We start from the raw sequence: 22,201 nt of genomic DNA, 5'->3' as shown, positions 1-22,201 counted from the left end.
TCAAGCTGTAGCGCAATGGGGGGGCCCGTATACTGTCCCAATTTCCCATCGAAAACCCCTGGAAATTCCTTGCATATGGCGTCCACGTCCACTTGTAAGGTAGTGTGGTTCACCCGGTGATGGCTAGCCCCAGTGGTCCAAACCATGCCAATCCCAGTAAGCTAATGTGGGGGCCCTTGACCACAAGCAAGTCCAGTTGCCGCGTCCGCCTCGGTATTGCACCCTGAAGGTCCCCACCCCCATTGTGGGGACCTTACGTTTCTGGAAGTCCCAGAGGGTGAATGGGGCCGGCCTGAGTTTGGGACCCCCAGTAGGACACAGTTTCCTTAAAGTCCTTGCCGAGATTATGGATAGAGTTGAACCCGTGTCAAGCTCCATGCGGCATGGGGCCCCCTCTATCTGTACCTCTACATAAATTTTCTCTACGTTGGGGTGGGGCAACTGGTATACCTGGAAGTCCGTGAGCTCCGTCGAGTTCCCTTGGTGCGTTGGGCCCCAGGACCTGGGGCTCTTGGATTGGTCATCTGATGCCTGGCGTCCGGTGGCCGAGCCCGACACACCCAGGCGATGTGTCCCGATTTTCTGCACTGCCTGCACTCTGTGTTGCGGAAACGGCAGGTCCTCCTCTCGTGACTCTCCCTGCATCTTGCGCAGTTCCCTCCTTCTCGTCGAGGCAGCTGTGGTCTGTGCACTGCTTGAGTGCGCTGCTGTACTCGGTGCACCTCCTCCCTGTCGGATCCTGAGTCGTCGGTGAGGTCTTCGTGGTGGACCCTCGGTTGGGATGGCAGGCTCGGCCGTGCCTCTTGGGTCGACCTCTCGGCAGCTTCCGTTGCCAGGGCCTCCTTCAGAGCGACCTGGAACGTTAGGTTCTTCTTAGCGTAGAGGCGTCGTTGCAGCTTCTCATCCTTCAGGCCACCGACGAGGTGGTCACGAAGCATGTTCTCCAGCTCTGAGAAGTTGCAGAACCAGGCGGCTTGGCGGAGAGAGGTCATAAACCCAGTTATGGTTTCCCCAGGGGCTTGCCGCTTTGCGTAGAAGGCATTTCGACGAGCCACCACTGAGGGCTGCGGCGAAAAGTGCCCCTTCATTATGTGTGCCCCACATTACTGTTTTGTATGGAACAGTAGCGACGTCTTCAGGCACAAGGAGAGCCCGGGCGATTTCAAACATCTCCTCTCCACAAACGCTGAAGAATATCGCCCTCTTCTTGGCATCTTCTTCGTCGGTGACCCCTTTGGCTTCTAGGAGGAAGGTGAAACGGGAGGCATACGCTTCCCAGTCTCCAGATGCTGGGTTGAACGGCGAGAAGCTGCTGTTGGCTGCCATTCTGAGTTCCTTGTGTCCCGGAGCTGAAGCCTGGATACTCGGTGCAAGGCAGCGGTGCGGCAGGTGGCGGTGCTGCGGTGCTGCGGTGCTGTGTGTGGCCGTCAGCTCAGCGGGATCCCACCTTCGTGGCCAGTGAAATATACTCAGAGTCGCAAAGTGATTTCATGCTCTTTATTCAGCTCATAGTGGTGAGGAGGAATGAATGAAAGTCCCCTCACAGTATCTGCTTTATATACATTATTTACACAATGGGCTGCACATGATTGGCTAATTCCGGAATTCTACTGTAAGCCAATCAGGTTGTGGATTCACTTCTATCTGGAGCATGATTGGGTGGTTCCTGCCAACCAATCATACTGCTGCATTGTTCTAGGACCAATCAGACTGCTGCAGTTTGGATCCTATTCAACTCAGTACATAACAATGTGTTTTGTGTTTTTATATCGTAATTTCATCCTGTGGACCTCCCAGTTTAATAAACAAATAAATGAATGAAAGGAAATGCATTCCACCCTCTCCCTGCCGATTAAGAAGCAGCTCCGTCCGCGACACCCATCTGGAAAGAGGCAGGGAGGGTCATTGCGGGGGGGAGTGGCCCTTGGGGGTCTCCCTGGGTGGCCCATGTTGGTACCCCCACCCCTTATTCAGAGGGATGGAATCCAGAGCAGGGGAAGGGTCCGCAACACCCTCTCTCACCCCCAGTTTCTCCAGAGTAGGAAGAACAGAGAGGGCAACAGACCAGGGTCAAACACCAAGAAATGGGTGGGGAGACAACCAATGAGACCAGGGGGGGCCCTGGGAGCATGGGGGGGGGAGACCTTGCCAGAAATTTTGAGGATAAAGGATTTGGGGACACAGCAGGGGTCTCTGGCTCTGAAAAGCACTGCAGCTTTTGGGGGGGGGGAAATGCCATAGCACCCAAAACCCCCCACTGATGTTTAATGATGCCTCTTGAGTTACAGAGAAGACCCCCCTTTCCACGCCCCCCAACTAACCCCCCACCCCCAGGCCTGTCCCCTCCCTCTGTCCCAGAGAAGGAGACACAGGAAGCCAGGTCAGATTGCAGAGGGAGGATTTATTAGAGGGTGAAGCGTCACAGGGGGGCTGGAAGGGGTGGTCCCCACCATACCTGGTGGGTGGCGAGAGCAGAAGGAGGCGGCCGCTTCTCCCTGGGGTCAGATTGCAGAGGGAGGATTTATTAGAGGGTCAAGCGTCTCAGTGGGCCCGGCAGGCCAGCGCATGAGCCACCACCCTGACCAGCTTGTGGAAGGCATGGTGGCAAGCAGGGGTGAATTCCTGTCCAAAGGGAGTGGGTGGGGTGGGTGATGAGGACTTCGACAGGAGCTGGAAGAGAAAAGAGGGGGTGACTCCTTCTGCCAGGGGGCAGATCCCACAGCAGATTCAACAGATTGAGGCTGAATCCTGACAAGACAAAAGTACTGTTTTGGGGGGACAGAAGGCAGGCGGGTGTGGGGGACTCCCTGGTCCTAAACGGGGTAACTGTGCCCCTGAAGGATCAGGGGCACAGCCTGGGAGTCATTTTGGACTCACATCTCTCCATGGAGGCACAGGTCATTTCTGTGTCCAGGGCAGCTGTCTCCCAGCTCCATCTGGTCCACAGGATGAGACCCCACCCCCAGCTTGTCTCACCAAAGTGGTGCATGCTCTGGTTATCTCCCGCTTGGACTACTGCAATGCACTCTATGTGGGGCTACCTTTGAAAGCGACCCTTTTGGTGGTTCCCTCACTGTGAAAGGTGAGGTTACAGGGAACCAGGCAGAGGGCCTTCTCGGTTGTGGTCCCCGTGCCGTGGAACACCCTCCCACCAGATGTCAAGGAAATGAACAACTGAAATCTGAATGCAACCTTGTATCAGGAAATGTCTAATGTCTTACCATGTTTTATGTCCTGTAAGCCACCCGGAGTGACACACACACACACACACACACACACACACACACACACAAACCACCCCCCAGCCCACCCCCAGGCAGCCCCTTGGGGCGGGGGAGCAGCCTCACCCTGACGTTGAGGGGGTCCACGTGGAGCTTGTCGCAGAGCAGTTCACGCAGATCGTAAAAAGCCTCCTTGACCTCGTGCAAAGAGGGCTGGAGAGGTTCCTAATGAGGGGTCAGGGTCAGAGACGTCCCAGAAGTTAATGATCAAATTCCGGGTCCAGGGGAAGACGATCAACAAGCTGGAGAGAAGGAAGGAAGGAAGGAAGGAGGAAGGAAGGAAGGAAGGAAGGAAGGAAGGAAGGAAGGAAGGAAGGATAAAAAGAGAGGCATGGATGGTTATTATCCAGGTGGAAAGAGGAGTTTCTGCCCAACCTGCCTAGAGAGGCAACAAGCGCCTGGCCTTACCTTTCAAGGGTATCCCCACCCGAGGGGGCCACGTCGACTGTCATCATGACGGTTTCCATGATGGCTGGCTGTGGGCTGGGAGCTTCTCTCAGCTGCTGGAGAAAACCTTCTGGGCTGAGCTGGAGCTTCTTCCAGGGCTGAAACCTTTTATACCCTGTGCCAAAGCTCCTCCTCCAGGATTTACAGAAGCTGTCCTGGTTTCTGATTTGATCAAAGAATGCGATTTTCCTTTAGACATGCCTATTTTCCTCTGAGAAATCCTGGAGGGTATGGAGTAATGCCACCCCTGTGCTAAGGAGACAAGCAAATATAAAGGCTTTGGAAGACATCTGAAGGCAGCCCCAAAGGAGCGTCTCCACCCCCATCGCTTGGCCTGGACACTGAGGTCCTCCTCCTCCGGTGATTCAGCTACAGGGTACCAGGCAAAGGGCCTTCTTAGCAGTGGCTCCCTCCCTGTGGAAAGACATCAGATGTCAACCTGGGTGGCCTGAAAGACGGACTAGACACATTCATGGAGGAGAAGCTCTAATGGCTCCTAGTCCGGCCGGCTCTGCTCTCCCTCCACCATCAGAGGCAGCGATGCTTCTGAATCCCATGGGTGTATTTGCCTTGACTGATTCAGGGGACATTTCAAGGGGCACAGAATCATCTTTCTCCTGAGAAACGCCTGCTTGTGACCTCAACTTTTCTGGTTGTATGACTTTGGGTCACATTAGAAGTCCTCAATTCTTTCTTTGCTCCTTCCCCCTTTTGTACACCTGTTCTGCTTCAAAGCCCATATTTCGAACAAAGCTTTTGTTCAGGGATGGGGAACCAGAGGTCTTCCGAATGTGGTCTGACTCTGCTTCCCATCCCCACTGCCAGCTGACAGTCCATAGGCTCCCAATCCCTGCCCTTGTTGAACCTCCCTGTTTTCCTACCCCTGCCGCTTCCAACTCTCCCTCTGCTGTTCTCTCCCCACGCTGTCAAACCTGAATGTGAGCTCCCTGGGACAGAGTCCTGTCCTACATTCCAAGGGCCCTCAGTTGATAAATGGTGAAATAATAATCATGATCTGTAAGTGCACTTAATTATCCTCAATGGGCTCAATTATCCTCTAGATACAAGCCATTGCATCTCTGTTTGCAATGCTTTCTTGGGCCCTGGCACAGATCAGGGCATGTGGCCAGGATTGCCCAGGGCCACCCCTGTCATTGGGAGTGAGGTGGCTGCTTCAGGGGCAGATGCTGGGCTGGAGGACACAGTGGTGAGGCATCGTAGGACAAACACAGCCTGCCACCCCCAAGCTGGCTTGCTGCCTTCAGGTGCAGGAGAGAACATTGTCCCATCTCCAGCACTGAAGAAAAAGATTCAGCTTCCAGCTGAATCACGGGAGCTGCAGTTTGTTAAGTACTGTGGCTCTTTGAGGGGGTAAACTACACTTCCCAGAAGTCTTTGGGGGAAATCATGTGCTTTCACTGTACGTTGAGTACAGAGCCTGAGAAGATTTGGGTTTCCCCATCCTTGCTGAGGGTGGGGACAAAACCCATCACCCTCATGCCCTGGCTGACCACCATCAGTGACAGAGCACTGGGCTAAATGGAGCTTGGTCCAATCGGACAGGGCAGTTTCAAATTTCCCAGGAACTCGCCCTAAAGCCCTGCCAGAGGTATCTATTTCTCTGTGATGCGACTTACCTGTGAGTAAAAAGGTAAAGGTAAAGTGACCCCTGACCATTAGGTCCAGTCGTGGATGACTCTGGGGTTGCGGCGCTCATCTCGTTTATTGGCCGAGGCAGCTGACATACAGCTTCCGGGTCATGTGGCCAGCATGACTAAGCCACTTCTGGTGAACCAGAGCTGCGCACGGAAACACTGTTTACCTTCCCGCCGGAGTGGTACCTACTTGCACTTTGACATGATTTTGAACTGCTGGGTTGGCAGGAGCAGGGACCGAGCAATGGCAGTTCACCCCGTCGCGGGGATTTGAACCACCGTCCTCCTGATCCGCAAGTCCTAGGCTCTGTGGTTTGACCCACAGCGCCACCCGTATCCCAGTACCTGTGAGTAAGACCCATCAAATTCAAGAAGACACCCCTCTAGCTAGACACGCCGACAACTGCGCTGTTACTTGTTGCCCTTAAATCCCATTTGTATTGGCCATGATTAACTTGATCTTGATGAGTTCTAAGCTCAACAAACTTAGTTTGGATTCCACTGTATGTTCTTATCTGTCAAATGGGAATAATAGAGACTTCCTTTGAAGGACTGTGCTAGATTATTCATTGCTAACCATCAGGCAGCATTTCTGGGCTTCTCAGAGGTGCCTAATCCATTGCCCCGTTATGCTCCTGATGAGCTTTGCAAGTTGCAGCGCCATTAAGAAAGGCCATGCTAGTCCGCCATGACAAGTGCTGCTAGAGAAAGCAGCGATGGAAGGGGGTGTCCTTTGCGGAGGATTCACCCAGCACACGCTTGAGCTCATGGGGAAAGAACACATGCCCCCCCCCAGACCGTGGCTGAATTCATTCCCCACAACCCAAAGGACAGGCTGTCCCCCAGATGGCACCCAGCAGACAACTGAGCAGATCTCCCACTGAAGATTCATCCTTCCTACCAACCTTGGGGCGTGTAGTCGTGTAAAAGTGTCAGCGGTCTCTTAACAGAAATCTAAGCTCAAGAAACCTACTGCACTTGAGTTTATTCAGTGCAAGGAGCAGAAGTGATTTGAAGGCTGTTATGTACTGATTCAGCAGTGCAAAAATACCCTAAATCAGTTGTAGAAATCTAGACAACATTCAAAAAGTAAAAAATTGTTGCCCAAAAAGTTTGTGAATGTTTATTCAAAGCCAGCCAAGGAGTCCATTTCGCTTTGTTGCGTCTTCACATACTTTGGGTTCCCATTCATCTTTAAAGTCACAGTTATCCTTGTCCCGTAGCTTATATGTCAGTTTTGCCAGTTCTGCATAGTCCATCAATTTTTCTTGCCATGATTCTTTAGTTGGGGTTTCTTCAGTCTTCCATCCTTGTGCGATTTGAACTCTTCCTGCTGTTGTCACATACATGAAGATGTTTTTCAGCTTTTTTGGCATATCTTTCCCTACAATCCCTAACAAAAATGCTTCAGATTTTTTAACAGGTTTTTTTAAATGTTAAATGGAACATTTTCTTCAATTCGTTGTATATCATTTCCCAATTTTTTTGAAATTACATTACTATCCCACCACATATGATAAAATGTCGCCTCCTTTTCCTTACGCTTCCAACATATATTTGAACTAGTTTTGTACATTTTCCCTAACTGCACTGCTGTCGTGTACCATCTGTACATCATCTTCATGTAATTCTCCTTCAATAGGGAACAATCTATAAATTTTAAGTCAGTTTTCCATAATTTAACCCAATCTTCCATCATAATGTTGTGACCTACATCTTGTGCCCATTTAATCATAAGTGATATTACCTCTTCATCTTTCGTCTCCCATTCTAATAGTATCCCCCTGGCATCACTTCACAGCTACCCTTCAAAGGAAGTCCCTATTATTCCCATTTGACAGAAAAGAACATACAATGGAATCCAAACTAAGTTTGTTGAGCTTAGAACTCATCAAGATCAAGTTAATCATGGCCAATACAAATGGGATTTAAGGGCAACAAGTAACAGTGCAGTTGTCTGCGTGTCTAGCTAGAGGGGTGTCTTCTTGAATTTGATGGGTCTTACTCACAGGTACTGGGATACGGGTGGTGCTGTGGGTCAAACCACAGAGCCTAGGACTTGCAGATCAGGAGGTCGGCGGTTCAAATCCCCGCGACGGGGTGAACTGCCATTGCTCGGTCCCTGCTCCTGCCAACCCAGCAGTTCAAAATCATGTCAAAGTGCAAGTAGATAAATAGGTACCGCTCCGGTGGGAAGGTAAACAGTGTTTCCGTGCGCAGCTCTGGTTCACCAGAAGTGGCTTAGTCATGCTGGCCACATGACCCGGAAGCTGTATGTCAGCTGCCTCGGCCAATAAAGTGAGATGAGCGCCACAACCCCAGAGTCATCCACGACTGGACCTAATGGTCAGGGGTCACTTTACCTTTACCTTTTTACTCACAGGTAACTCGCATCACAGAGAAATAGATACCTCTGGCAGGGCTTTAGGGCGAGTTCCTGGGAAATTTGAAACTGCCCTGTCCGATTGGATCAAGCTCCATTTAGCCCAGTGCTCTGTCACTGATGGTGGTCAGCCAGGGCATGAGGGTGATGGGTTTTGTCCCCACCCTCAGCAAGGATGGGGAAACCCAAATCTTCTCAGGCTCTATACTCAACGTACAGTGAAAGCACATGATTTCCCCCAAAGACTTCTGGGAAGTGTAGTTTACCCCCTCAAAGAGCCACAGTACTTAACAAACTGCAGCTCCCGTGATTCAGCTGGAAGCTCAATCTCTTTCTTCAGTGCTGGAGATGGGACAATGTTCTCTCCTGCACCTGAAGGCAGCAAGCCAGCTTGGGGGTGGCAGGCTGTGTTTGTCCTACGATGCCTCACCACTGTGTCCTCCAGCCCAGCATCTGCCCCTGAAGCAGCCACCTCACTCCCAATGACAGGGGTGGCCCTGGGCAATCCTGGCCACATGCCCTGATCTGTGCCAGGGCCCAAGAAAGCATTGCAAACAGAGTTGCAATCGCTTGAGGATAATTGAGCCCATTGAGGATAATTAAGTGTACTTTCAGATCATGATTATTACTTCACCATGTATCAATTGAGGGTCCTTGGAATGTCGGACAGGACTCTGCCCCAGGGAGCTCACATTCAGGTTTGACAGCGTGGGGAGAGAACAGCAGAGGGAGAGTTGGAAGCGGCAGGGGTAGGAAGACAGGGAGGTTCAACAAGGGCAGGGATTGGGAGCCCACTGCCTGCCAATGGGAAGCAGAGTCAGACCACATCCGGAAGACCTCAGGTTCCCCATCCCTGAGCAAGAGCTGCGTTCAAAATATGGGCCCCAGCATCTGGACCTCAGGGTCTGGGCTAAACAATGGGGGTGGAGACGCTCCTGTGGGTATACAGGGCTGAGGCCTTTTAGGGCTTTCAAGGTCAACACCAAAACTTTGAATTGTGCTCAGCGATCTTAACAGCCACTGCCAGTCACCAGTCTAGCTGCCGCATTCTGGATTAGTTGCAGTTTCCCTATCACCTTCAAAGGTAGCCCCACATGGGGGGCATTGCAGTAGTCCAAGCGGGAGATAACCAGAGCATGCACCACTCTGGCGAGACAAGCTGGGGACGGGTGGGGTCTCATCCTGCGTCCCAGATGGAGCTGGGAGACAGCTGCCCCGGACACAGAAATGACCTGTGCCTCCATGGACAGCTGTGAGTCCAAAATGACTCCCAGGCGGCGCACCTGGTCCTTCAGGGGTACAGTTACCCCATTAAGGACCAGGGAGTCGTGGATGTTTCAATGAAGGTGAGTTTATGGGTGTGAAATATGTTGGTGGGGGTGTTTATTGGGTTGTTTTTGTTTTGTTTATGTGGTTTGTGTTTTTATATTGTAATTTCATCCTGTGAACCCCCAAATTTAATAAACAAATAAATGGATAAAACGAAATGCATTCCACCCTCTCCCTGCCGATTAAGAAGCAGCTCCGTCCGCGACACCCATCTGGAAAGAGGCAGGGAGGGTCATTGCGGGGGGGAGTGGCCCTTGGGGGTCTCCCTGGGTGGCCCATGTTGGTACCCCCACCCCTTATTCAGAGGGATGGAATCCAGAGCAGGGGAAGGGTCCACATCTCCCTCTGAGTCTCTCATCCCCAATTTCTCCAGAGCAGGAAGATCAGAGAGGGCAACAGACCAGAACTGGGTGGGGAGATGACCAACGAGACGGGGGGGCAATTGGGGCATCGGGGGGGTCAGTCTGCCAGGAGCTTTGAGGATGAAGGATTTGGGGAAACAGTGGGGGTCCCTGGCTCCCAAAAGCACTGCAGCTTTGGGGGGTGTTAACGGAAAAATCCGAGGGCCCCCTTGGACAAAAACAAAGTCACCAACCAGGATAACTTGGAGCAAAACAGCAGCCTGTAGGCTTGGCCTTTATTGATCTGTTGCAACAGGGTGCTCCCCTCACTTGCAGGAGAGGGGAGGGACCCAGAAAAATGGTGTGCAAGACCTTATAAAGACTTTTGAAATTGCCACCCTGTAGATCAAGACCACCCTCAGAAACATCATACATACATCACAGAAAGGAGGGGTTGAGGGAGGAGTTGTGGTGGTAACCTGAGTGTCCTGTCACCTGGCTGGTTCCCCCTTTCCCCCTCCCCATGAGTATTTTCCAGGTGACAGAGGGGAGTTTGCAGTTTCCTGCCCCCAGAGGGAAGAGCTGATTATCGTCCTTTGTTCCAGTCTGTGCTGAATCCACTCCCATATGCAAGTTCTTTGTGATCTTGATGGTCTTCTGTCTAGGACCATCAGGGTTGGCATAGCAACTGGGCAGGGCTCCTGTGGATGTGCTGGTATGCTGAAGGGATTATGGCTGCCCTGTATCAAACCTTCCCCATTTTGTAGTCCTTCCTTCATGGAGTAAAATAAAAGTGGAACAGTGCAAATCCGATGTATGGTTGATTTTCTATGAATTTATAACAGAAGCGTAGCGTATGTAGTGTGTGAGTGTGTGTCAAGTTTGTGCAAACTGAAAGATTGGTGGGGGGGTTTCCTGCGACAGGGGGGGACAAAGTGCCACAGAGCCGTGAACCCCCCCCCACTGGTGCTCAATGGTTCCTCTTAAGTGACAGAGAAACCCCCCCCTTTCCTAGCCCCCCAACTAACTTGAGACGTTTCCCCCCACCCCCAGGCTTGTCCCCTCCCTCTGTCCCAGAGAAAAAGACACAGGAAACCAGGTCACATTGCAGAGGGAGGATTTATTAGAGGGTCAAGTGTCACATGGGGGCTGGTAGGAATGGGCCCCACCCCAGCCGGTGGGTGGAAAGACCAGCAGGAGGCGGGCACTTCTCCCTGGGGGTGTCTCAGTGGTACCGGTACCTGCCTCTTCTCTCCACTCAGAGCTCCCCTTGCTTTCTTCACAGGGCTGAAACAGGAGCTGCTCAGGCATCCCTTTCTGGAAGGCTGTGGTGCACGGTCCCTGCTTCGGGGTCCTGATCCTGCAGCCCCTTCTCTTCACCCATGGGCTCTCCCCCCCCCTGGCTTGCTGCATGAGCTCCATATGCAGGGATGACTTTGCAGATCTGCCCAGCCTCCTGCTGAGTCAGGCCTGGCTCCCCGATAGCTCCGGCTGCAAGAGGCCGACCTGTTGCTCAGGAGGAGGTGAAAATGACTCTGCTGCAGATCACCCAAGCAGCAGCGATTCTGACACAGCAAAAATAAACTTTCGCCAAGTGAGCATTGGAATTAAAGGAGCATAACTCAGTCTGCAGGAGCATCGCTGGTTGTTGGCGAGACTCGTTTGACAACAGAGAGAAATTGAATCTTTCATGTACTCAGGCCAGTGGAACTCTCTGCCACTGGAGATTCAGGGGGTGCCTTCCATGCAAAGCTTTAGTTGCCTGCTGAAAACATTTCTATTCCTCCCTGTTACGGTAAAATCTGGGTGCGAGGCTGCTCTGCCACCCAGCTCGTCGGACTAAGTCCGCGGGTCCCTGCGGAGGAAAATGAGCTCAGCCGGAGACAGGAGCAAGCTGCAGAAGATCCAAGTTTATTGCGCAACAGGTTCAAGGCGAGATTGAACAGCGAGAAAGGGGTGACATGAACTTTTGAAACTTCCCTCCATGTCCCAGAATACAGTGCAAAATACATCCCAGTTACATCATGAATACATTAAGAAGAGGTTGGGTTACACAGATTACATCACAAATACATTAGGAAGAGGTTGGGTTACACCGGAATAACATATGGAGGAGGGAGGGGGGAATATGCAGAGCTGGAGATATGCACAGATAAGCACATCCTGAAAAGACAATGGTCCATGTATGCATAGTCTGTCACCTGGCATTGCCCGGAGGAAGGGCTTGGCAGAGTGATTTGACAGGATTAGGGTCTTGACACCTTGCTTGAGGGATTATGGAGGACAGGGGAGGTGTCATGGAGTCCTAGAGAAATTGAGCAAATTGGCACGTTGATTTTCTATGAATTTTATAGATTTTAGTCCCTTTTGACATTGACAATTGGAAATAAATGGATATATTGTAGCGAAGAAGGTGGTGAAGAAGACATGTCCCCCCAACCCCTTCCGTATCATCCCGGACTGTGCAGTCAATTAAGAACACATCCTTTTGCAAATGGTTAATTGATGTCTGTTGTTCACTTTTTCAAAGGTTAAACAGGTATTTTGTCTTTCCTGATGTAAATATCTTGGATATACTTTTGTATGACACAGTGGTGTACAAATATTTTTATAAATAAATATGAAATGTTTTTATAAATAAATATGAAATGTTTTTATAAATAAATATGAAATGTTTTTATAAATATATATGAATGAAGGAAATAAACAAATGTGGAGAGCTGGGCTCCCGTTCCTCCCACTGGCCAACCAGATGTCCAACGGAAGCCCCCCAGCCCCCTCCCCCTCCCGTGCTTTGCTCTCCCCTCCCCCAGTCACAGGCACTCAGTGGCTCAGACCATATCCCCTCAACTGTGCCAGAACAAACGGGACATCTCATTTTTCCCTGCGTGAGCATGGCAGTCATTTGGGGCCCCCTGCTCTCACGCAATGTCGGAATGCGATCTCCCCTCAAAAAAGCACACTGGGGAGCCAGGGACCTTGTGTGGGTCAGGTGATTCACGCTGGAGTGCGGCCCCAGAAGATGGGGTCCCGCTTTCCCCCCATGTGGCATTTGACAGTGTGCCATGGGCTGGCTTAAAGGAGCCTGGTAGCCACTGTGCCCAAGGTCCACGGAAAGGTTGTCTTCTGCTCCTGTGAATGTAATATCTTATTCTGAAATATCCTTTTGAGTTTGGGGTGGGTGGCTTAGCCAGTATGATGCTGGAGCGAGTCCCTTCTCATTCCTGGACCCAGCGAGGGTTGAAATCCTTTGCTGAAGGAGCCAGGCACCTTTCTGGGCCAGCGAATGGCCTGAGGGTGCAAGGAAGGCGCTTGCTCTGCGCCCGAGGACACCTGGCTGGCAGTCAGAAGGACAAAAGCCACAGGGGGAGCGGCTGCTTCCAAGCCTGGGACTGGGGGAGAACCTCGCCTCTGCTTCGTCTGGGAGACAGGGATTTCCATCCTGGCTCACAAACCCCCCAAAAGAAATTAACGGACGGCCGCAGATCATGCCCTTTCATGCCCTTTCAATACCCTCGGAAGATTAGGGGAGACCTGCCCCTTTCCCCCATTGATCTACCCTGGGACCCGCAAAAGGCAACTTGCCCCCCTGGCGTTTTACTTTGGAGCTGTTTGTTTGATGTTTCAATGAAGGTGGTAAACTCCTTTCATGTGTGGGTCACCCACACAGCCGGTGTGGTGTAGTGGTTAAGAGCGGTAGTCTCGTAATCTGGGGAACCGGGTTCACGTCTCTGCTCCTCCACATGCAGCTGCTGGGTGACCTTGGGCCAGTCACACTTCCTTGAAGTCTCTCAGCCCCACTCACCTCACAGAGTGTTTGTTGTGGGGGAGGAAGGGAAAGGAGAATGTTAGCCGCTTTGAGACTCCTTAAAGGGAGTGAAAGGTGGGATAGCCAATCCAAATTCTTCTTCTTCTCTTCTTCTCTCCCTACAACAGATCCCGCAACGCATTCAACAGATTGAGGCTGAATTCTGACAAGAAAGGCCTTCTGGTCAACGCCAGCAGCAATGGCGGACCTCCTTTGATCTTCGGAGGGGGTAGCCCAGTGAGAGATCGGGTCCTGTGCGCTCTGGCGAAGCGGGGACCCTTAGAAATCGCAGGCGCGGACGCCTGCGAACGTGGAGGCTCGGCGGGCACCTTGGAGCGCCCCCCCCAACCCGAAAGGAAGCCTTTTTGAGGCTTCGGAAGGGAGCGGGGGAGAAGCGCGGTGCTGCGAGCGGATCGCTGCTCTCACTGAGCGAAGCCGCGTTGCCGTTGCTGGAGAGCGCTGACTTATTCCTGGACATTCGGACTTAAAAAACTAACCGTGAGTAGAAGAATTGGATAAAAGAGCAATATTAGGATCAATTTGGAACTTCTGTGAAAAGCGGAAAAGTTTAAAGCTGTTTAAAAACGTTTGAATTGGCTACCGCGGTGGAAGCGTAAACAGGAAGTCCGCTTCACTGCACTGTATAAAGAATAAAGCAAAGAGATTTGGAGCTAAACGTGGGAAAACTGAACTGAAATAAGTGTTTCTTTCTGACCTGAGAACTTTGGAGGGATCTACCCTTTGGAGAGTTAAGGGAAAGACTTTTGATTCTACCGGACTGTTTAAATTGAAGGATTAAATGAGTGATCTGTCACTCAGCTGTCAAAGCTGTCAAAGCTGCTAAAGCTGTTTGCTGGTTGCAAAGGAGATACATAGTGGCCAATTTTACTGGGAAAAGATTGGAAAGGACTGGAAAGCTATATTGTGTCTTCTATTCTTGACTTTTTCTTACTTAGTATCTTTCCCCTGTTATTTCAAAAAGACAGTAACTTGCTAGGTGGCAACAGTGTCCATCTAGTGGGACTCTCTGCAATTGCAGGAAAGGAAAGGAATTTTCCACTTATAAACAGGAAAATCAGACGTGGGAAAGGAATTTGACCTTCACTCTGTTATGGCTGATGGTCATAAGGACCAGTCAACTCTGAGATCAGGGAAACCTTGGACACATAGAAGGCAATCATCTGCTGGTTTGCCCGCCTCGGCAATACAACCTAAGTCTGGTGGAATGTCTGAGGAATTTTTAGCCAGTGCTCTGACTAAGATTAATGAATCAATACAGCAGTTAAGTACAAAAGTGGGGGAAACGAATAGGAAGGTGGAAGAGACCAATCAGAAAGTGGATATTGCAAACAGGAAAATTGACTTAAACACAGAAACATTAGGCAATTTGGAGAAAAAAGTAAACAGCAATACGGAATCTATCCAGAAACTGCTGCAAGACTCAAAGTCTATACAGGAAAAAACTGCTGCTGTGGAATTTAAATTGGGGCAATTGGAAACCGAAAAAGTACCAGACTTGCAGAAAGAGATTGCAGAACATAAGTTAACGTTATCTATGATTGACCTGAAAGACAAACAAACGAATCTTAGAATCAGAGCTGTTCCTGAGTTGGAGAAAGGTACCTTGATAGACTTTTTGACACAAGAATTTTTGGACTTTTGGAAATTGGAATTGAAACAAGAGGATTTTAAGATTGTGAGGGCTTTTCGACTGGGGAAAGGAGGAAGAAAGATTAAAATAAGGGACTTTTTGATTACTCTTCGATCCAAAGAAGAAAGGGACAAAATTTTGGGTTTACATTACAAAAAACCCTTGACAATTATACAATCAAAAGTGGAAATCTTTAAAGATATACCAAAACACCTTCTTGATTTAAGAAAGGACTTTGGAGACCTGGTGGACTTGTTGAGAAAAAACAAAATCCTCTTTAGGTGGGAATTTCCCCAAGGTCTATCCTTTAGCTTCAAAGGAAGAAAGACCAAGATCAGATCAGTGGAGGAAAAGAACAAGTTTCTGAGTGCATACGAAGAAGATCTACTGAAAGGATTGGGAAAAGACATTGCGATACCGGACAAGGGTCTGCAAGAAAAAGGGAAACGCCACCGACAGATATAGACAACCTTCTTGGGGCTGTTGGAGGAGAAGGAGAGTAGCTACAAAATGACACTACGAATTTTAAGCTGGAATATTAATGGCCTAAATTCGTCGGCAAAAAGGGGGAGAGTATTTCACACATTGAAAAAAGAACATTTGGACTTGAGCTGCCTACAAGAGACTCATGTGACAAGGCTACATCGGAAAATTTTGATAAATAAAAGATTGGGAGAGGAATTTATCTCATCGGATAATGTAAAAAAAAAGAGGGGTAGTACTTTATGCGAAGGAAAGCCTGTCACCAAAATTTATATTTAAAGATGATCAAGGAAGATATATAGCAATTGAAATTCAATTCCAAGGACAGAAATTTTTGATAATAGGCGTATACGCACCAAACGAGGGAAAATCAGAATTCTTCAAGAAACTGCATGAAACTCTCCTGGACTATCTGGATTACAACATTATTTTGATGGGAGACATGAATGGAGTAGTGTCTACAAATATGGACAAAGCCCAAAGACAAATAGTGACAAAAGATGGAAGACTGCCAAAGACATTTTTTGAAATGACTGACAATATGGATCTTGTAGATATTTGGCGAATAAAGAACCCCTTGGAAAGAGAAGGAACCTTCTTCTCTGAAGCAAATATGACATGGACAAGAATAGACCAAATCTGGACAACTAGAGGACTGGCCCCTAAAATTAAAAAAGCGGTGATCTGCCTGAAAATCTGCTCTGACCACAATCCAGTAAAGATTGAAATGACATCAACGCCAATTGGGGCCTTTAGATGGAGGATGAATGACTCCTTATTTAGGAATGAGGAAATTATCAAAAAGGCTCAGAAGAATTTGAGAGACTATTTTGAAATAAATTTGAATACTATGACAGAAAAAAGAGTGATTTGGGATGCTAGTAAAGCGGTGATGAGAGGATTTTTGATACAACAAAATGCAATTAGGAAAAGATATCAAAATGAGAAGAGAGAAAAAATTTTGGAGAAAATTAAAGATGGAGAAAAAAGACTGAGAGCGAAACCGAACTCACAGGAGATTTTAAAAGAGATAAAGCTATACCAAGTACAATATATGAAATTGATGAACCAGGAGATAGAATGGAAGATCAAACAGATGAAACAGAAGACTTTCGAATCGGCAAATAAATGTGGGAAGTTATTGGCCTGGCAAATTAAAAAAAGACAAAAGCTGAATACGATTACGAACTTGGTTGTAGAAGGGAAGAATATTCAGAATCCTGGAGAGATTCGGAAGTGCTTTCAGAATTATTTTAAACAGTTATATACGCAGGAGACGCAGAAAGAACTAGACATTGACCGATTTTTGGAAAATAATGGATTACAAAAAATATCTCAAGACAGTAAATCAATATTGAACTCTACAATATCTGACCAAGAAGTGGAAGGAGCCATTCAGAATATGAAATTGGGCAAATCTCCAGGGCCGGATGGACTAACTGCAAAGTACTACAAAACTTTGAAAGAATGGCTACTGCAACCGTTGAAAGAACTTTGTAATGAAATACTACGGGGAGGAAAAGCACCCGAGTCGTGGAAAGAAGCATACATTACACTTATACCAAAAACCGAAGGGGAGAAGACACAGTTGAAGAACTACCGTCCCATATCCCTATTAAATGTGGATTACAAAATTTTTGCCGAAATTATGGCTAAAAGACTAAAAAATGTATTGGTAAAAGAGATTCACAAAGACCAGGCGGGCTTTCTCCCTGGGAGACATCTGTCAGATAATACTAGGAACATTATTGATATTTTGGAAAAATTGCAAGTTAATATCAATACTAAAGCTGTCTTAATATTTGTAGATGCAGAGAAAGCGTTTGACAACATTTCTTGGAGCTTTATGAAGAAAAATTTGCAGGGGATGGGGGTAGGCCAAAGTTTCGAAAATGGTATAAGTGCAATTTATTCGGAACAAAAAGCTAAGCTTATTGTGAACAATGTAGTTACAGAAGAATTTAAGATAGAGAAAGGAACAAGACAGGGTTGCCCAATCTCCCCATTGCTTTTTATATCGGTCCTCGAGGTTCTGCTCAATATGATTAGAAAAGACCAATTGGTTAAAGGTATACAACTCGGAGCTAAACAGTACAAATTGAAAGCTTTTGCCGATGACTTAGTTTTGACATTACAGGAGCCAGAAGCTAGTACAAAAAGAGTGTTACAATCAATCCAAGAATTTGGTCAAGTAGCAGGTTTTAAATTAAACAAGATGAAAACCAAGGTATTAGAGAAAAATCTTACAGAGATAGAGAAGGAGAGGTTTCAGAAAGAGACAGGATTAACAATTGTTAATAAAGTGAAATATCTAGGGGTAAATATGACTGCCAAAAATGTGAATCTGTTTAAAGATAATTATGAAAAATGTTGGTCAGAGGTGAAGAAGGATTTAGAAATATGGTCAAAATTGAAGTTATCATTGTTGGGCCGAATTGCAGCGATAAAGATGAATGTATTGCCTAGAATGTTGTTTTTGTTCCAAACATTACAAATTGCAGATAAAATGGACTGTTTCAAGAGGTGGCAAAGAGATATTTCCAAATTTATCTGGCAGGGCAAAAAGCCTAGAATAAAATTTAAGATACTTACAGACGCAAAGGAAAGAGGGGGATTTGCCCTGCCAGATCTTAAACTTTACTATGAATCAGCCGCTTTTTGTTGGCTGAAAGATTGGCTACTTCTTGAAAATGTGGACATTTTAGATTTAGAAGGTTTCGATAATGTCTTTGGGTGGCATGCATATTTATGGTATGACAAAGTTAAAGCGCATAAGGCCTTCAAGAATCATATTGTCAGGAAAGCATTATTTAATGTTTGGGTGAGATATAAGGATTTGTTGGAAAGTAAAACACCAAGGTGGCTGTCACCAATGGAGGCTAAGGCTTTGAAAAAAACAAATATGGAGACAAACTGGCCAAAATATTGTGAAATTTTAGAACAAGTTGGAGATAAATTAAAATTGCAGAGCTTTGACAAATTAAAAACTAAAGTTCGAGATTGGCTGCATTATTATCAAATAAGGGAGGTTTTTAACTTAGATAAAAAGATTGGTTTCCAGGAGGAAAAATCTAAACTGGAAACGGAACTGTTAGAACCTAAAACTAAAAATCTGTCAAGAATGTATAATCTGCTGTTGAAATGGAATACACAGGATGAAATGGTTAAATCTGCTATGATTAAATGGGCGCAAGATGTTGGGCATAATATTATGTTTGTTGACTGGGAACGGTTATGGACCACAGGTATGAAATTTACGGCCTGTAACGCCTTAAGAGAAAATATAATGAAAATGATTTACAGGTGGTACTTAACCCCAGTCAAGCTAGCAAAAATTTATCATCTGCCTGATAATAAATGTTGGAAATGTAAAGAAAATGAAGGTACTTTTTTTCACCTTTGGTGGACGTGCCCAAAGATCAAGGCCTTCTGGGAAATGATATATAATGAACTAAAAAAGGTATTGAAATATACTTTCTTGAAGAAACCAGAGGCCTTCCTCTTGGGCATGGTCGGCCAATTGGTGCGAAGGGAAGACAGGAATTTCTTTATGTATGCGACAGCAGCGGCAAGAATACTTATTGGGAAATACTGGAAGACACAAGAATTGCCTACCCGAGAAGAATGGCAGAGGAAAGTGATAGACTATATGGAACTGGCTGAGATGACCGGCAGAATTCGAGATCAGGAAGAAGGGTTGATGGAAGAAGACTGGAAAAAATTTAAAACATATCTTCAGAAATATTGTAATATAAAAGAATGTTAGAAAAGGTTGGAGAAGAATATTAGACCGTATTGGCATACAGAGTATAATGGAATAAGTAAATATGAAGTGTTTAAAAAAAAAAAAAGATAGAGGAGAATTAAATACTTTTGAATGTTAAAATAAGTAAATGAAAAGAAGGTTAGAAGGATTTGCGGGAGATACGATTCAAATTAGAATACAAAGCAGAGAAGTGAGAGGAAGTCACGGAAATAAGCAAATGGGAAAACGGTTCTAATGGTTTAATTTGTTTTTTTTTTTTGTTACTTTTTTATTGTGATTTTTTGTCTTTTGTATTTTTCTTGGTACTGTGTGTTTTTCTTTGTAGGATGTATGTGATTTGTTTTCCTTTTCCTTTTTACTTTTTTCTTTTTCTGTAATCTTAAAATTGGAATAAATATTCTTTTAAAAAAAATGAATTCTGACAAGAAAGAAGTACTGTTTTGGGGGGACATAGGTTGTCCCCCCCAGTCCTGAACGGGGTAACTGTACCCCTGAAGGACCAGGTGCGCAGCCTGGGAGTCATTTTGGACTCACAGCTGTCCATGGAAGTGTAGGTCAATTCTGTGTCCAGGGCAGCTGTATATCAGCTCCACAATTCAAAGTGTTGGTGCTGACCTTTCAAGCCCTAAACGGCCTCGGTCCAGTATACCTGAAGGAGCATCTCCACCCCCATCATTTAGCCCAGACCCTGAGGTCCAGCTCCCAAGGCCTTCTGGTGGTTCCCTCACTGTGAGAGGTGAGGTTACAGGGAACCAGGCAGAGGGCCTTCTTGGTAGTGGCCCCTGCCCTGTCGAATGCCCTCCCATGAGGGGTCAAGGAAATAAACAACTAACTGAAATCTGAATGCAACCCTGTATCAGGAAATATTTTATGTTTTATGTCCTGTAAGCCACCCAGAGTGACACACACACACACGGCACCCCCCCCCCACCCAGCAGCCCCTTGGGGCAGGGGAGCAGCCTCACCCTGAAGCTGACGGGGTCCACGTGGAGCAGTTCACTCAACTCGGAAAAGGTCTCCTTGACCTTGTCGAGGTCTATTGATTGTGAAGAGGAAGACGATCAACATCCTGGAAGGAAGGAAGGAAGGAGAAAGGTAGAGGCACGGATGGTTATTATCCAGGTGGAAAGAGGAGCTCCTGCCCAACCTGCCTAGAGAGGCAACCAGCGCCTGGCCTTACCAGACAAGGATATCCCCACCAATGGCGGCCATGTCGACTTTGCTGCAGGCAGTGTTGATGAGCTGCTTCTCCTTTGCGGTCCAGTGCACAATGATGGCTGGCTGTGGGCTGGGAGCTTCTCTCGGCTGCTGAAGAAAACCTTCTGGGCTGAGCTGGAGCTTCTTCCAGGGCTGGAGCCTTTTATACCCTGGGCCAAAGCTCCTCCTCCAGGATTTAAAGAAGCTTCCTTGTTTCTGATTTGACCAAATAATGTCCTGCTTTTCCTTAGGACATCCCTATTTCATCTGAGAAAGCCTGAAGGGTATGGAGTAATTGTGAGAATATAGTTCCATTCCACCTTAAAAGGGTCAGGCATTACTGTTGTGTATCACATGCCTGTTTACGTCCAGCACATTCTACTGGGAACCTCTGTTGTATGTTGCCTTTGTGTTACTGCTGTTTTGCTGGAGACGAAGGGATGCAGACATGTTTTCCTGTGTTCCTGAACAATGCTGAATAAATGCTGTAAATAATGCTTACATCTGCCTCTGTCCACCTCATCTGCTGTGTGATGATTTACACACTCTGCTGACAGAGCGGGCACGGTTCTCTAAGCGTATCTGCGGCTCGTGTCACTGGCTGACTGCTGCTGCTCCACGGGAGACCGGTGATCGTCTGGAGCAAGCTGGGGGCCTGCCTGATGCTGCCGTTTCCCCGGCAGTATCCCAACAGTGATGCCGCTCCAGAGCCAAGGAGACAAGCAACTATACAACTTTTAAAAGACACTTGAAGGCAGCCCTGGATAGGGAAGTCCCAAAGGAGCGTCTCCAACCCCATCACTCAGCCCAGACACTGAGGTCCTCCTCCTCCGGTGATTCAGCTACAGGGTACCAGGCAAAGGGCCTTCTTGGCAGTGGCTCCCTCCCTGTGGAAAGACATCAGATGTCAACCTGGGTGGCCTGAAAGACGGACTAGACAGATTCATGGAGGAGAAGCTCTAATAATAATAATAATAATAAATTTTATTTATATCCCGCCCTCCCCAGCCGAAGCCGGGCTCAGGGCGGCTAACAACAATAAAACAGTACAAAAGTACAGCACAAACAACACTCTAAAATCATTCATTATAAAATTAATTAATTCAAGCCACTGGCAACCATTGGGCCAGAGCTCCGCGAAGATTGCCGAGGGAGGGAGTCAGGCTGTGCCCTGGCCAAAGGCCTGGTGGAACAGCTCTGTCTTGCAGGCCCTGCGGAAAGATGTCAAGTCCCACAGGGCCCTGGTCTCTTGTGACAGAGTGTTCCACCAGATCGGAGCCACGGCTGAAAAAGCCCTAATGGCTCCTAGTCCGGCTGGCTCTGCTCTCCCTCCACCATCAGAGGCAGCGATGCTTCTGAATGCCACTTGCAGGAAACGGCGTCAAGGGAGAGGCTCTGGGGCTCCAATCCTGCTTGCCCATTGGGGTCCATAGTTGGCCATTGGGAGAAGAGGATCCTGGACTCAATGGTCCCCTTTGGCCTGACCAAGAAGGCTCTGACTTTTGTCATTCCCAAGGAACTCTGGGAAATGGAGTTCTGTGAGGGAGCACTAGGAATTTCCAAGAGAACTTCCAACTCTCCCTCTGCTTTTCTCTCCCCATGCTGTCAAACCTGAATGTAAGCTCCCTGGGGCAGAGTCCTGTCCTACACTCCAAGGCCCCTCAATTGTTAAATGGCAAAATAATAATAATAATAATAATAATAATAATAATAATAATCTGAAAGTGCAATTAATTATCCTCAGTGGGCTCAATTGTCCTCAAGAGCCAAGCCTTTGAAACTCTGTTTGCAATGCTTTCTTAGGCCCTGCTTCCTCCCAGACAACATTCACACCTTCCTCCCTTACCTGGCCTTGGACAC

General features: G+C 47.7%; 1 long non-coding RNA gene across 1 annotated transcript; it reads right to left on the bottom strand.

The window, feature by feature from the left end:
• Positions 1-2,394: 2,394 nt before the first annotated feature.
• On the bottom strand, positions 2,395-21,996 carry LOC308475466. Its single transcript, XR_013985227.1, has 4 exons — positions 21,708-21,996; positions 3,690-3,975; positions 3,348-3,523; positions 2,395-2,670 (listed from the first exon to the last, which is right to left on the bottom strand). It is a non-coding gene; the product is annotated as an uncharacterized lncRNA (long non-coding RNA).
• Between the last annotated feature and the right edge of the window lie 205 nt (positions 21,997-22,201).

This window comes from Podarcis pityusensis (assembly GCF_964106645.2).
Source record: "Podarcis pityusensis genome assembly, chromosome: 4".
Lineage (NCBI taxonomy): Eukaryota > Metazoa > Chordata > Lepidosauria > Squamata > Lacertidae > Podarcis > Podarcis pityusensis.
The sequence above is the reverse complement of the archived record's forward strand: the minus strand, read 5'-3'. Positions and strand labels throughout refer to the sequence as shown.